Source organism: Stegodyphus dumicola, chromosome X1 (assembly GCF_044657685.1).
Source record: "Stegodyphus dumicola isolate Sdum_Otavi_A_Nest chromosome X1, ASM4465768v1".
NCBI lineage: Eukaryota > Metazoa > Arthropoda > Arachnida > Araneae > Eresidae > Stegodyphus > Stegodyphus dumicola.
In genome coordinates this window covers 106,125,348-106,143,108 of record NC_140780.1, presented here as the reverse complement: position 1 = coordinate 106,143,108, position 17,761 = coordinate 106,125,348, and the positions used below count along the sequence as shown (strand labels likewise).

The window sequence follows — 17,761 nt, the reverse complement described above, 5'->3', positions numbered from 1 at the left end:
AGCCTGACTCCTCGTAACCGTTCTTTAGGGTTGCAGTTCAGGTTTGGTGTGCCCTTTTTGGCTTTTCAGCGCTATTGTTTCAAAGTTTTATCCATGAAAAGTCTTCAAAGGGTATCATTTTAATTCCTTTATGAAAACAGCTAACCTAAAAGACACATTCCATTCACATAAATCACATACATGTGAAAAATATAGGACAAGTAAGTTTTACATGCATACTGAAAAAAAGTGATTCAAAGGACCTTTTAAAGAAAAGAAAAATATACCTAGTTCTATTAACAACTCAAAAAATACAATGTAATATATTCTAAAAAGAAAATTATATAATGCATAATGATGTAAATTACGTATATTTAATAAGTACATAAAACTCTGCAATGAATAATGTTCATAACTATATAATAAACGCCAACACATATCACATCATGGTACATAACACTACTATAAAAGGAAGAATTTTTAATTAGAAACATACCTTTTATATTTATTTGATAACATAGAAGAGTAAAACAAAGATGCCAAGAAAATATGAAAACAAGTTGTGCAGCTTAAGAAACAATAAGAAGCCTTTTAAGTTATTGCAATATCATAAAACACTGATTAGGAAGTAAATATCATTTTTTCTTTCTTTTACATCAGTAATAAGTTTTTCATTAAAAACTTTAGCAGTGAATGCCAAAACAGATTTATTATTGACGCCTCTGATGCAAGGTCACACAAAAATAAAGTTGATTTAGCAAATTTCTGAAAACATTAAAATCAAAAGTAGTAAATTACAGTAACATATATCATTAAATTATTTTAATTACGCATTAAGAAAAAAATTGTCCGAATTAAATTAATGAGTGACTAAGCTTGTACAGCATTTTAAAACACATTTTATGTTGATACATTGGAAATAAACTGACAGAAATTGCAGTTAAATGAAAGAGCTGGAAATATAGTCTTCATTGTAAGATTTATCTCTACTTGTCCACATACACTAACTTAGAGCCTATAATGTATCTGGCGAATTCTCCCACAGGCGTGAATTAAATACCAGCACAGAAGAAGGGTGCAAAATAACCCTTTATTGAATCAAAATAATTTAACAGAAAGCACGGACTTCGTGCGTTACAAAAACATCGTTCACTTGCGGCGGTAACTAAACATAGACTATAATATAAATCAAATTTGAAAAAAAAAAAAAAAAAAAAAAAAAAGGAGTGCAAGAACGCACTTCAAAATTACTCCATAGAGATGGACTCACAGAAATCTAACCGGCGTGATACTAAACTGATAAGGCCAAGAGGCTTACTAGCGTCACCGAAAAATAACAACGAAACGTGCGCTAGGCTAGCGAAACACGCTCTGAATAAACTGAGATAATCACACGTTTAAATAGCACTTCACTTAACTTTAAATTTACATCCTGGCGAGAGAATGTGAGAGGAAGTTTGAGAAGTTGAGAAGAGGAAAACTTAAATTAAACTTGTTATGCAAATTAAGAAAAACTACAATTTCTCTCGCCAGAATTTAACTATCGCATAACAAGGCTTTAAAAGCCTGGATAAGATAGCTAAATTCTAAATCTAGATGTGAGTTCCCCTTTACAATCTTAATCAGTATCTTAACTAAATTTAAAGGTTTTTTTTACAGATGGAGAAATGTGGCACATAATTACAATATCTTCTCTCTTTAGCAATTCTTGTTCTGTCGCCTTCCAGGTATACTGCAAGGAAAAAAGTTTAGTACGTGCTTACATACATCTTACATTTGCCACACTTTTAATATACATATATTTTAACAGTTCAACCTTTTCTATATTTACTCAATTCACTCTTTCTAAATAACATTAAAACTACCCTTTGCTCTCAAGTATTGTGTACCGTAAAATGCGAGCGTGCTTTATGTAAAAAGAGTACAACACTTACCGACTACCCGGCATTTATTGTTAGAATTAAACCAACTAGATCTAGACAGACACCTTACAATCAAATCTCAGCCTGAGGTGCTAACGCTAGTGAAAATTAACTTAGTGTTGTCTGGAGAGCCTAACCTTTTATATTACATTCATTCTCAAATTATCTTAACTTCTTTTTAGTACTTATCATCAGTAACATAGACTACTCTTTCATTCGAAACACAATTTCAAGCATACAAAATACTTTAAGTAATTCAGAATTAAAACATTTTTGCATAATCAATTAGCTTACTTTACTCCGCTGAAAAATAAGCATAGATTAACTACACGCACGAATTTCTAATACTTTAAGTCACGAAGTTCGTTTACTTGATACCATACAAACATTTTCCTACCACAGTCTCTACGAAGTTAACATTTCATTCAATTAAAGTGAAGATTATTTGATTAACTTTCTTGCTTTTTATAAACATTTAAAGCTACTTTCTTAATACAACAATTTTAAATTACTTGTATGATAGCAATAATGCAAAAACAATTCTTTTAGCTTTTTTTTTTTCAAACACAAACTTGTAAGCTTTTTACTAAATACAAAATTGTAAACGCTTACTAAATACAAAATTTTAAGCTTCTTGCTAAATACGAAATTGTAAGCTTTTTACTGAACACAAAATTGTAAGTTTCTTGCTAAATACAAAATTGTAAGCTTCTCGCTAATTTAAACAAATCTTGTCCTCTTCCCGAGGCAAAACTGACATAAATATTTTCAACCGACTTCGTACTAGATTTTAAAATAAATTTAAATAAAATAATTTTGACTTATCTTTTGTTTGGCGTACTCTGTCATTCTCTTTTTGACGAAGTCTTCCCACGATAAAACTAAATTGAGGCATCTCACCCATATCCTCTAGAGACTTTGCCCGTTTCCATTGTTCTCCGTTGTCGGCTGTTTCCTTCTGATGCCTCGCTCCCATGCTGGTTTCTTCCTGCTATGTTCTACTTGTGCGTGCGCTGAACGCTTTCCGGTTGTGGCCGAGGAACCTCCTTGGACTGGCAAGGGAAATTTTCGCTGGACCTCCGTAGGCTCTTCTTCCGTTTCTTAGGTATTTCCTTCTGTTCAACGGCTCCTCGTCTAATGAACGTTTTCTATGTGGAACTTGAGGTGCTAACTTATTCTTGACTTCTTTCCTTAGTGGCTGGCATCGTAAGTTCTGATGTCTCAAATGCTGTCTCCTCTCCATTTGCCAGCTTGTCGACCTTGTGCGGTGTTTAGTCTTCCCTTCCTTTCTCAAGACCTTATTTCTCTTATCGGGCTTTTCTATTTTGCGTTTGTTCACACATCTAGGTTCTTGATGTCGCCGCTTCTTTCCATCCGGTTCCAAGACTGTGTCTTCATTCCTTTTGGTTCCTGGAAGAACGATTTGTGCTGTTGAGGGCCCTTCTCCTAAGTTTGAAGTCTCCTGCAAAAGATCTTTAAAAATAGGCAATTCGTTACGACCATGTTATTTTTTCACTTGATCAACATTAGTAGTAATTTTGCCCTCTTTACTTCCTTTTAAATATAAAACTGATCCACAAATACTTTCAATCACGTAGGAACCTTCAAATCTCGGGAAAAATCTTGACACTTTTTCGAGTGGGGCGCAAGATAATGCATGTTTTCTTTTCAGTACTTTATCCCCAGGTTTAAAATTAAACTCTTTTCTTTTCTTATTATAATACAATGATTGTTTTTCTCTGGCTACATCTGAATTTTTGATTGCATCATTAATTAACTTTTGGATATCTTTTTGTTTAAATTCTTCCTCCCTTTTCTGGACAAAAAATAATTTATCTAAAGGGGTAATTATCTTCCTCCTTTGGAAAAAGTTCACAAGGTGCCTTTCCCGTGGTATCATGCTTGGCCGCTCTGAGGGCATACGCCAAATGATCTACATAGTCATCCCAGCGTCGGTGATACGCTTTTACATGGCTCCGAATGATTTTAACTATGTTTCTCTTTACGCGCTCGGCAATATTTGACTGCGGTCTATACGGGACCATATTAAAGCGGCGGATGCTAAGCCCTGCACATAGCTCCTCGAAAATTTGACTAACGAATTGGAAGCCGTTATCTGATATTACCCTAAGTAGTGCACCTATTTTAAAATGTATTTATTTAGAAAAGAATCGGCTACAATTTTCGCTAAGGCTCTTTTAAGGGGGACTATGTCTAACCATTTTGAGAAATGTTCTACTATCACTAGTAAATATCTATTTCTATTACTTTCACTTTTTGGAAATGGGCCGAGTAAATCTATTCCAATTAACTCATTAGGAAAAGTAGCTCTTTTACTATTTAGATACCCGCCCGGGCTATAATTTACATCGTTAACTAACTGGCATGTATGGCAGGACCTGACATACTCTGTTACCACTCTTTGAAGTTGCGGAAAAAAACCGCCTCGAGCACTCTTTGTATTGTTTTACGAATACCTTGGTGTCCAGCTGTAACCGTGTCATGCAATTCCTTTAAAATACTGAGTCGCAACCCGGCTGGAATGACTGGCCTTATTCCACTATTCTCATTTGTTGTTTTAGTGTAAAATAATAGTTTATCGACTATTTCATAATTTACTGCTCTATTCCTTATAGCTACTATATCCGGATGTTCGAAATTATCCGCGTCTTGCAAGTATGCATAAATATGCCTATATTCTAGATCCTTTTTTAACTCGGAAATAATCGTTTCCCTGGAATCTAATACTTTTGATGTTAATATGGAGCATTTTATTTGTTTTCCTTCTTCGTCCAATTTTATTCGAGATGTCTGCCACGATATTTTCCCTTCCCGGGGTGTGTATAACAATTAAGTTGAATTCTTGCAACTTTAATGCCCATCTTATGAGTCGTAGACTTCAGTTTTTGCCGGAAAGGCCCGTCTACACGAAGCGATTTTCTCGGCCGACTTTTTCGTAGAGCAACAATTTTAAGGATCTGCGCATGCGCCAAAAATCGGTCATGTTCTCTGCCGCGATTTCGGAACTGGTGTTCACTGCTCACTAGCGTACGATAAAATCGGAGTCTCTAGCCAATAAGATTGCTTTGAGTGATCACGTGCTTTTCTTCTCGTTTGGAATAATAAACATGGCTGCATTTCGTTGGAGCGCAACTCAACTAATAGATTTCTATAGAGAAAATGTTGTGTTGTGGGATACGAGTAATGTAAATTTTAAAAATAAAAAATTAAGGGATTCTCTTATTTTGATAAGATTTGTCTTCCCCATTACTTTATATATTCAAATATTTTCTAATTCTGGGTGAAAATGATTTTAACTCCCGCAAGAAAAGTTCCAAAAACTATTAATGATGCCATGTCATGGATACTAGATGAAAATATTCAGAAACTACTTGAAACTGTGGTCGCACTTATTGAAAAAATTCAAAAAGCAAAATCTCCAGTCGAGAATAAAGCAGCGCAGAGACTCAATTGACTTCGCTGAAAATGGGAGTTAATCAAGTGACGAAGTACATAGCTTTTTTCAACAGCTCCTACACGAGCAATCATAGCCTAGAGGTAAAGAGTAGGCTAGATTTTCGTGGGTTCGATCCCCCACTTTAATTTTGGACTTTCTGCACCTGGAAGAACTTTTTAATTTAGTTTCTCCATCACTAAATTGGAACTGCATGACTTAAAAGTCACGTTTTATTTTTTCGCCTACGGGTGGTGTGTTTATTGAATTTTAACGTCTTTCTTTTTATTTTTCGAATGGCCGTTGGCATGTGTTTTAGATCTACTGGTCAAAAGAAAATCAAAAGTCACAAGCTCAGTTCTGTGTTAATTGAATTTTGCGAAAGCAAATTACAGCCCAATTTAATTCAATATTGCTAAATTTTATTCGCTGATTAACTGACAGAGTCATATAATCATAGTGTCCAAACTGTATTAGTTATTTAATTATGCTGATATTAGTTTTTTCATGTTCAATAAATATACTACTTAAGACTTTGCACCTTTATGATATTTCTTATTTAAAATTTTTGCACTGACATTACACTGTTGCTTTGGTAATGTAGTAATCTTTATTCTTTATTAATACTTTTTACTCATATTGGTTTGATGTTCATGATATTATTGTCTATTTATTCATTAATAAAAGTTTTGATTTAAAGCACAGTAGTTACTTATTTTTTCTGAAACATGGTTATTTTATTATTTCAAGATTTAAATGCAGAAAAAAAAAAAAAAAAACCAAAATCACGCGGCATCATCCGTAAATACTTTCCGAATTGTACTGTGTCTTCAATACGCAACTCCCGGAGCAGGGTATTACGAAGGCACTATGTATTTCTCCTCGTTTGACCCAATTTCTGGTCCAAACGCATTTTTCCCCTTCTGTAGCAGTAGCTAAGTTCAAAATTGTAGCTGTATCTATAGTAGCAATTTAAAATAGTCATCCATTATTTTGACTATTTGACAACACCGTAAGCTTTGTTTACAAATCGTAGACAGTGGGACGCTGTAGAGGGCAGGAACACTTTTTTTCATAGAGATTGGCTGAGTAAATTCCTGTACTAACGAGAAAATCGTTCCGTGTGGACAGGCGAGCTATCTCAGATATTGTCGGCCAGATAAGTCGGGCGAGAAAATCGCTACGTGTAGACGAGCCTGAATATTGTCGTCCCACGGCGGCGTGATCTGAATACACGACTATCGGTGCCTTACCAAAATAAACTCTGAATTTCTGTACGGCTAAAACTACGGCCAAAGTTTCTCTTTCCGTTGCAGTATAATTTCTTTGAGTCAGTGTTTTTGAAAAATATGCTACGGGCTGCTTATTCGGTGCCAAAACCGCACCTACAGCGAAATCCGAAGCATCAGCCGAAATTTTGAGATTTTCATCCCCCTCCGGGAATTTTAAGACCGGTGCTTGAATTAGCGTAGCTTTTAGTCTTTCAAACGCAGTATTTGCCTCAGCTGACCACGAAAATCTGGCTTTTTTTCTTTTCAATTGTAAGAGCGGTTCCGCTATTTGTGCCAAGTCTTTTATAAATGTTCTATAATAGCTATACACATGCCTAAGAAAGAAGAGAGCTTTTTGTCAGTGTTGGGCGGTGGATAATTCTTTATCGCAGTTACTTTTGAGTCTTGAGTTTCAATTCCACGTTTTGAAATTTTATATCCCAAGTATTTTAGTTCTTCTGCCGTGAACTTAAACTTACTCGCATTTATTTTTAGGCCTGCGTCTCTTAATAATGTAAAAACTTCGTTCAAATCTTATACGTGTTCATCAATATTTTCACTTAAAACAATTATATCGTCGAGATAAATAAACGTTCATTTCCCGAGGACAGGTCTTAATATAATGTCCATGGTGCGTTGAAAAGTCGCCGGGGCTCCATATAAGCCAAAAGGCATTCTCAGGAAAGCATAAGTTCGTGATTGCGTGTTAAAAGCTGTTTTAGGCACATCCTCTGGTTTCATAGCTATTTGAAAATACCCTGAGGTAAGGTCTATGGTGATCGTGTATTTGGTGGACCTAATGTTTCTGATCACTTCCTCAATTATTGGTAGAGGATAAACGGGGCATTTGATTAAGCTATTAAGCTTCCTGTAGTCGATAGCTAGCCTCCAGGCTTTAAAATTTGAATTTGGCAGATCATTTGTTTTTCTACACAGCACTACAGAACTCGCATAAGGACTATTTATAGGTTTAATAATTTTATTTTCGAGCATGTGCTGAATATGCTCCTCAGTGATCTTTTCCTTAACGCGATCATATCTGTATGGCCTGGCCTTCACGGGCTCCTCACTTTTTAACTTAATTTCATGCTGAACTATCTGAGTGAGGCCTATGAATAATTTGATGCAGTGCATCCACGCATATTTCTCGGAATTAGGTCGCAATCCATTAACACAAATGTAAACAACACAACGCTAAGTCAATGTCCACTAGCAAGCAACAAGTGCCTTTAATTTGGATACAACACAGATGATGAGTCGGCTCCTCTTGCTAGGATCCTTATACACCCTGTACTTTGATATAAATTGCTGCTCACTCAGTAGATCTAAAGCATTTTCCTTAGCACACTTGAATTCTGTCCTCGTGAAAGCACAAACAACACAGCCGCCATATTGATTCGATCGTTTTTCGCCACGGAATGATGGGTTCGGAGTGATCGCTACGAGAACGATCGATCGCGAGTTCAGAGTGATCGTTGTGTTTCAATTGAATAGCAAAACAGCAAAATCAATCGCAACTGATGATGTATCACGACTAACGATCACTATATGTTTCAAATGAATGAAGCCTTAAATCATTTCCTACGCTCTTTCTTAAAGCCAAATTCAATATTGCCAAGTTTCAACATGCGTAACGTGACAGTTTCGCGAACTATTTGATCAGAGAAGTATAAACAGAGCTTGATAATATGAAGATATTCTACAAGAATGACAGTCAAATGACACCTTAAATTCAAACTAAGTAAATATGCTTTCTTTTAGCATAAAAACTGAAGGATGATTCATAAATTATCTGAAAGTATCTTTTAAATGTTAGGCAGCAACTATAAAGTTGTGTGGTTTTAAGGGAATCGCCTGATATTTGGACTATTAAGGTAATCATCCTGTTTTAAAGGGGAAGAAATCATGTTTTTTTTAATGTGCAAGTTTAGAACAAGCGATTAATTTATCAGATAAAGAATATCAGAGATTTCGGCCAGTAAATGCAATAAAGAAAATAAAAATATAATGTAGCTGTACAGTTCTTCCCATTGTCAGCTTTCAGGAACGAAAACAAATCTAGTCTAATTTCTTCATCATCGACATGGAACAATGGTTGTAATGATAAAAGTTTTATTTGCTCCCCCATCCCTCCTAAACAGATTGTAAGCAATTAAAACATGAAATGAAAGCACCTTTGGCATTCAAGTGTAAAAGACGCATTTACAGATCTTTCAATTTCGTCAAAAGTGTTTCACATATTTCGAATCTTCTTTGTAATATATATTTTGCAAATATGTATTACAAAGAAGAATTTTAAAAAACTTTTAATGAAAAACGCATTAAAAAGTTTAATGAAACAGTGCAAGAGTACATAAAGTTTTCATTAGCAGCTTAGACTTCTATTTTGTCTCTGTAACTTCCGGTTTTCGTTTACCTCGACCACTCATTCTAAAAAATAAACAAATTAATTTACTAAAAAAGAAGCTGCAGTGGTAATGTAGATATGATTGATAGCAGTTAGCTGATAACCGTTGAGAGCTGAAGTTGTGCTGTGTGACTAATTCTGAATACGTTGTGTTTTGCCAGTTGTGTTAAATTGGTCGGATTTTCTTCCTATTAGAATTTATGAGATTGATTAATTAAATAACAAATTCCGTTTATCCAGACCCGTCCTGATGATCGGCCAAATGCGTATTTACTGTAATCCAGGTGAGAGAATTTTATTATTTTTTTTTTTTTTCAAAAAAGATTATACATCCAAAAGAAACTAAAATATTTTAATATCTTCTAAACAAAAAATCCAAGACATAATTATTTCAACAAAAAAGTTGAAATTTCTGTTTATTTGCTTAAACATTTAAACACACAATAGTTTTGAAAAAAAAATAAATGAAAATATAAAAAATTATGTATATTAGAAACAAATAAGATATAACTGACTACAAAGCTTCAGCACTGCATATATTAACAGAAATTCCTTGAATGTATAGAGAAAGAACCCTACGATATTTCTATATTTATTGCTTTTAGGAAAGAAGCACTTGCTGCGGCTAAGCGATGATTCGCGGAGTAAACAGACCTGTAATCTTCTGTAACCTTACGCACTATTTTTCTATTAATGCTTTAAAAAGCTACACATTTGATAAATGAGTTTTAGTAACATGTCACTGATATATGATAACAAATTATTGGATTAAATGAGATGAATGTGTATGATATCTCTATTGGCTTACAATAAATTATTTTTTATTTCAAGCCATTAAATACGTCTCACACCTCATTTAAATTAATACAAACTTCTTAAGAATCTTATACTAGCGTATTATTTTATTTTTGCGTTATTTAAAAGAACGAAAGCATTAACCCTTCAAAGGGACGTAAAAAGAAGTTAACTAGAAGCTTTATCTTAACTGGCCTCTCGGAATGCAAACTATTCCAATAATTAGCGTTCCTGGTAAATGAAGTCAAGTTAATTTAACGCTGTAGATATTTTCTGTTATTAATTAGCCTTCGTATAAAAGTATGTAAACCGCAAGTAGAAAATAATTTTAAGTTGAACATAGAGTTTGTGATACTAAAAGTCGCGAATTAAAATAAATATTTTAACTATCTGTGTAGTTAGAGCATTATTTTTTAAATTAAAAATGCTAAAGCTCTAGGAAATAGCGTGAGGTTAAAAGAAATAAAAAATAATTTAATAATTAACTAAGCAATAAATATTTATTAATAATATTAATAATTAAGTAATTACATTAAAATGCAAAAATGTAAATAAAATAATTTACATGGATCAGTAAAAATATATCATAAATATTAAACAAAATACTAGACCAAATGATCGCAAGGCATGGTATTCAGTATAAAAAAACAGATAAATATTTAAACAGCGTGAGGTCAGATTAGAAAACTTTATTTTTAGCTTTTAATCTATTTGAAGCTTTCTTCGTCGGATAAAGAAACGCATTTGAACACTAGGAAAGGGGAGGGACGTTTTTCCCAAGCTACTCAAGTTAGCATTAAAATTTTTTTTTAATGTTTATTTTTGCGTATTTAGTTTAGTGTGTCGTACATTTAACAGATCATAGTATTAAAAATTCTGCTAACTTCTAAAAATCTATTCCTAATAAGTGAATTTTAAGTTAATATTATGATCCTATTACATAATGAAACACTGGAGATTATGTTATATGAGGCTGCGCCTAGAATAATGATTTTGCGGAGAAGTAATACAGCTGGGCTCAGGTGCACTCTGGCTGAATTTGAGCTTTGTAGTACAGTTATTATGAAGTTTGTGTTACTAATAACCTTTTTTGATAAAGCGATTTGGCCAAGAGAGTAGTTAAAATACTTAAAAATCGAGACATTTAGCAGTAAATCTTGCAATATGCGCTAACATTCTTTTCAATTCAATCACGAAAGCAAAACTCCGGCTTTTTAATATTTTATAGAATTGTACAATAATTTTTTTAAAACTTAAACAGCTGTAATTATACTTAACCAGGTAAGAAAATTAATATTATTTTGTGAATTTTTTCGTATTTGTTGAAGTGTTGGAAACATTTTGCTTTTGTTTGTTTTTACCCTTCAATAAAATTTCTCTTTTTACGTAAAAAATCTTATATGGATATCGCATGACTTCCTTGTACGGCCTATTAAATTATAGACCTTTTTTGCTGCATTTCATTTAAATTTATTTTTTGAATTTCATTAGAGATCCATTTCTCCTTCATTTAACTCTTCTTACTTCGCGGCAAGGCAAAAATATATGAAAACTAAAAACATCTCCATTAAAACTTATAAAATACAGAAAAACATAAAACATCAAATACAGTTAAAACAGGTTAAAAAAATGCACAATTTAAATTAGAGTTTCTAAGCAAAAACAAGCAATTCGGCTAGCGGGCAGGTTGACGGATTTTTCGGTGCACAAAATTGAAAGTTTATTTTTGGTTCCTCTCGGCAAAAAGACTGCTACTTTTAAATGCCGTTAAAGGAAAGATGGGTCAGTAAAGGATGAACAGGATAGAATTTTGGGAAAATGCAAGCACTTCGAAGGCGATAAGTAAGTCGATATCTCTGCTAGAGGCCATACATATTATAGTCAATGCAGGTGGTTAATCCCTTAAAATCAGTTAGAAACTGTTTTCGAAAATGTGGCTTTTGTGTAGAAGGCTATTATATACATTTGCAGTGCCAGAGGAATAACAAACTACAACTAACGTTTGAACATGAGAGAGAGAAATTATGAAGATTCATTTTTAGAATATGCGTCAGTTCACAACAGTTTTGAGGCAAAATACATAGAAACTGACTATGAAAGTGTTAAAAGGATTGCAAAAACTGACAGCAAAAGTAATACAGTGCAAAGTGACGATATATCACCATCAATGAAATCTAAAGAAGAACTGAGAACTCTAAGAAAAATTCTTGAACCAAAAGATGCTGATTAAAAAAGATATCAGAACTTTACAAAGTTAAGAATACAACTGAAAAACTGTTGTTGAATAATATGAAACAAATATAGATAGAATAGTGTTTTGTAAGAGATAAAATCTCATCAAGAACGCAGTTATAAAAATATTTTTATAAAAATTTTAAAATGAATTTATAAGTGTGTAAGTGTAAATTATTATTTTAGGACTACTTCATGAATTAATTGCTAATTATTACTTTACCTGAAAAGTTTAAATCTGATATCACGGTTTGAAGTACACCGCCGTCTATTACACTCAGCCGCTTAATAAACTCAAAAGTGATTTTAATAAGATAAGGGTTCTGTATTTTCTATTTAAAGGGGATTTAACGTAAAAATGGGCTTTATTCCGTAGTATAAGGAATGTTTACATACACACATTCTTTATACTACGGAAAAGTCGTACATAATAAATTCTGCTTTTATTCTTACAAATATTTTAGGAGAAAAGTATCAATAGACATAAAAGTAAATGCATAATAAATTCAAAAGAGGGAAAATCTATGCTGGATATTAAAGCAACTTGTTTGAAATTATATACTGTTTTAATACGTAAAATTGTGTTATGGGTCATTTTTAAACAAGAATAAAAGAAAAGACAGGGTACAGTCAAGACAGTCTGTGCCCCAGACATATCATGCACTCTTGACTCCCTAATGGCAACGTTTCATGTTTTTACGTGAAACTGTATTATGAGAAATTACAGGTTGATTTACAGTCCCTTATAGTCTTGGAGCCTAGGCTTTGGTTTAGATAGTAATGGAGATGGAGGAAAAGGAAAGAGATGAAAAGCCATTTATATTTATTCATTCAGAAATTTTCACGCTTCTGCTTAAACATTTTCCCATTCTCATCGCATCCTGGGAATAACGTTACATTTTACATTGCTTTTTAAAATTTAAGCTGAAAACATTGTAAGTGTTGGAACTGAAGCAGAAAACACTATAAGTGTTTTAATATCTCATGTTCTGCTGCTTTCACAGCATTTTTTAAATACTATCTTTATTCGATTCCTTACCAAACAATGTATAACTTTTCAACAATTCAAAAAAATAAACTACTTATTCAAAACGCAGTCCAAAGACACCTTGAGACATTGTAGAAAAAAATGTTGTAAAAGTCATAGAAAATATTTAAATTCCAGGAGGCTTAATTACGGGAATGCCATCTTCTTGCTTTTATTACGCATTTAAACCAATTTGGCATTCAGTGGCATTTTCATTTGGGGTTGGGAAAGTGTAATTCTTACACTAATCTTATTCCATTCTTGTTACATTGCTTCCTCACTTATGCCTCTGTTGTGGACAAACTGTTCAGTTACGATTCAAAACCAAAATCTTATGTTGAAGGTATTTTGCCCACTTAACAACAGCATAGTAACCACAGACAAACATTTTAAAACATTAACATTTAAATCATTTTAGCTCGTCGTTCAATTTAAAGCTGTTTCCCAATGTTATATTGGTGTTTTAAAATTAGATTTTCAAATCTTTAAATGATTTTAATGATCCTTTTCTGTGTCAGTAATGATCAATTTACCTAGTTCTGTTACAGATATGCAGTCCTGTACTAGTATACTTCCAAAGCAAATTTACTCGGAAACTAATTTATAAAATCATTGGTCTGTTCTGCTGGAGTCAAGGAAAAGTAGCAGAAACGATGAACAAAAATAAATAAATAAAATAATAACGAATAAAAGAAAGATAAATTATTAAATTGTTGTCAACTACTTAAATAATAAATTATAGATATTGTAAAAATTAAATAATACAAAAATTGTTGGCTTACTTTGGCTTCTAAATCCATTTACAGACCTCTTGGCCATATGGAATTCTTACGCCACATTCTTGGCCTTCTTGTCGTCATCCATAAATATTCTGTGGAATGAAGATCTTCTGGTGCATATTTACTTTTGATATTTAATGTGTGCATTAGTCTTGCTCTAGGGTGTTCCACTCTTCTTGCCATACGATATGGAATTTTATGTTTGGTTCATGTGGTACAAGAACGTGTTAGTTGAATATCTCGAATATCGGTTTTGTTCTTATTGTTAGCCTCCTTTGCGATCTTGTCAGTGATTTCCTAGCTATTGCCGTCTACACTGACTACCAATAAGTATTTGGACACCTATGATAGGAAAGAAAAGCTAACTTTATTCAAAATCAATAGTTGGTAGAGCCTCCACGAAAGGTAATTACAGCGTGGACCCTCCGGGGCATACTTTCCACAAGTCTTTGTATGACAGCTAGTGGTATTTTCTTCCACTCGGCTTGGAGAAGACATAGAAGTTCCTTCACCGATTTTGCACGGGTAGTGCACCCCTGAATTCGGCGATGCAACTCGTCCCAGAGATTCTCGATAGGGTTCAGGTCTGGACTCTGGGCAGGCCAGTCCATTCGATGAACTCCATTGGCCCCATACCAAGCCTTGGTTAACGTGAAAACATGAGAACTGGCATTGTTGTGCTGAAAGTAACAGGGGTCCAACCCGTAAAACTGCCACAACGTAGGAAGCACATTGTCATCCAAAATAGTACAGTAGGCATCGGAGTTGAGCTTACCATGAATGGGGACCAAGGGCCCCATCCCGTACCAGGAGAAACAACCCCAGACCATAATTCCACCTCCGCCGAACTTGACTGTTGGCACAATGCATTCTGGCAGGAGACGTTCTCCAGGTAGACGCCAGACCCAGACCCTGCCATCCGAACGGTAAAGGGTGAACCTTGATTCGTCACTCCAAAGAACCCGTTTCCACTGATCTACGGTCCAATTTCGATGTGCTTTGCACCACATTAAACGAGCAGCGCGGTTGGACTTTGTGATCAAAGGCTTATGGGCAGCAGCACGACCATGAAAACCAAGCAGATGTGCTTCCTTACGGATGGTATTCATTGAAACAATACTCCCGGATGCCTGTTGGAACTCCTTGAGGATGAGGGCCATAGGTTAGGTGCGGTTCTTCCGAATTTCTCTGGACAGCACTCGTCGGTCTCTATCTCCCAGTTTCGTTCGTTTGCCGACTCGGGGCACATTCCGACAATCACCTCTCACCTTCCACTTCTTAATCACATAGGCCACTGTCAATTTTGGGTACTTCAGATGGCTAGATATGTCCCTTAAGGATCGGCCACATTTGTGATACCCGATAATTATACCTTTCTCGAAATCAGAGAGCTCCGAACTGCGACGCATCTTGCATGCGACTAAAGCCGATGCTGTTTCCTACACGATATATACCGGCGGAGTCCGTGACGTACCTTAGGACCGCAGATATCGTCATTTGCATAGGTGTCCAAATACTTATTGGTAGTCAGTGACATGTGCGTTTGCCCAACGGAGATTAATGTGATGTTGCTGCAGTCTTCGAAAGTCATGCTGAATTTATTATAAGTGATATCTACATGCTGTTCACATTGGCTACCGGTTTGAATTCGTAAACAGTGTATATTTCCTTCAGTGATATATCTGAGTGCTTCGGGTATTGCCATTACCTCTGCTTGGAAAACACATTTGGAACAGCTGATCTGTTCTTTCCATTGGTATGTAATCGTATTGCAGTGATTCAGATGGGCAAACATACTCCTGACTCCTTCTATGATAACTAAGCCGTCCGTGTATATAGTTGGCAAAAGATTGGCTTCAGAGATATGTGCTGCTTGATCCTTTTTGTGGCAGGGGTATGGACTTGTGGTGCTGGATGTTGGTAGAAGTCCGGAAGAGACTCTAGTCGCCAATAATTGTTGTGATGCTGAATTGTGCGATTTGCTGGTACACTTCTTTTTCTGATCCTGCTCGAATATTTGATGCGAGAGGACCTGCCATGGCATTTTTCAGCAGCCATTGCCGTAGGGATATAATATACATATAACATGGTGCTGGACACTGGGAAGATGCTTGATTTTGCTATATTGCATAGGCTGCAGTCATATGGCTGTTGTCATATACACTGGTGTGCAAAAATTAAGGACGAGACGGTTTTTTCAATATAACTTTGTACAAAAGCTTTCCAAATCAACACATTTAATACCGTAAGATCCCCAATACGTAAGGACATGAGTAATGTAAGCAACACTTACTAAAAGAGAAATCAGAGGAATCAAAAGAAGCTTTATTGAAAAAGTAGCATGGAGCGCAATGCGACTGAAGGCCGAAACATCCCTGTGATGAGTGTCCAGCAAGAAACATCCGGTCTTTAATAGGGTATATGATCTCTCCTGACTGCTAGGCAGGTTTCACAGCGTCTGCCCATGCTGAGAATGAGGGTGTCACTGAGTTGTTGAGGCATTGCTGCCCATTCGTCTTGCAGCGCCAATCGAAGCTCCGGAATCGTTACTGGTGGTAAGGTACGAGCTGCCAAGCGTCTGCCTAGAAAATCCCATACATGCTCGATGGGATTGAGATCCGGAGATCGTGCCGGCCAATCCATACGTTCAATATCCTCACTCTCTAAGAGCTGTTCGGCAGCTACTGTGCGATGACATGGTGCATTGTCGTCCATGAAAACGAACTGTGGACCCATAGTGCCTCTAAAAAGACGCACATATGGAAGAAGAATCTCGTTACAATAACGGGTCCCGTTGACTGAACCTGCGTCGAATATGTGAAGGTCTGTACGACTACCAAGCATGATGCCTCTTCAAACGAGAACACCGCCACCTCCATACCTGTCCCTTTCAATGATGTTCGAGGGATGATTGCGGCTTCCCCGCTCTCTCCAGATGAGTATGCGATGAGAATCGCTACTCAGACTGAATCTGTTCTCGTCTGTAAAGAGTACTCGTCCCCATTCATTGTCTCTCCAATTCCGCTGTTCCCGGCACCACAGAGAACGCCTTCTCCGATGGGCAGGCGTTAGAGGTACACACCGTACAGGGCGTCGTGCAAACAGACCACCACCGTGCAGTCTTCTGGCCACGGTAAAACGCGATATCGGTCGTCCAGTCGCCTGTGTCGTGTGTCTAGCGATTTCTCCCGATGTCTGCCGCCTGTTTCTTCTGGCCTGTAAGGCAATATACCGGTCATCTGCGGGTGTGGTTCCTCATGGACGACCACTACTAAACCCCCGGATAGCTGTTCCTGTAGTTTGAAATTGTCTCCAAAGTCGTGAAACGATGCTGTGAGCAATTCCGAACTCTGCAGCCACACTTGTCACACTGCGGCTTTCATCCAACTTCCCAATGATTCGACCTCGGGTAAAAGCATCCAGATGTCGTCTAACAGATTGATTATTCGCCATTTCTCGCTGAGGCAGCAACTCGGTGTGATTTTAACTGCTATACGGCGTGCAATCTCTTTGCCAGAAATACTGATCTTACACCGACAACAATATTTATACTACTCAGACACTCCCCCATTACGTCTACCTGCATATCTGCGCATGTGCTACCGTACATCACCTTACTTAATCTCCTGATTGGTCTTTCTGTCCGCTCTGCCTCTTCGTTCAGCTGATATGCTAATTTTTCGACTTCGTCCTTAATTTTTGCACAGTGTATATGTAGTCATATGGCAGTTGCCATATGGCTACGACAGACTATTTTGTCTATGACTATGGCGTAGAGTATTTTTTGTATGTATGTGTTGAGGCTCCAGTTGACGCAAATATAAGAATAAATATAAGACTTCTCGGTACAAGTGGCAGCAGTGGTCCCCCCGTTTGGTTACATCATTCAGAAAGT

At 35.9% G+C, this 17,761-nt stretch overlaps 1 protein-coding gene across 3 annotated transcripts in view; it reads left to right on the top strand.

The window, feature by feature from the left end:
- LOC118188463 (uncharacterized) overlaps positions 1-17,761 on the top strand; it is a 301,229-nt gene that overhangs the window by 38,300 nt on the left and 245,168 nt on the right. The window contains exon 1 of one of the 3 annotated variants that reach the window (XM_085806953.1): positions 9,160-9,317. The exons of the other annotated variants lie outside the window; for them this stretch is intronic. The gene's annotated coding sequence lies outside the window, so the exon portion shown is untranslated. Of the gene's footprint in view, positions 1-9,159; positions 9,318-17,761 lie in introns of those variants that run through there. 3 annotated transcript variants of the gene reach the window in all.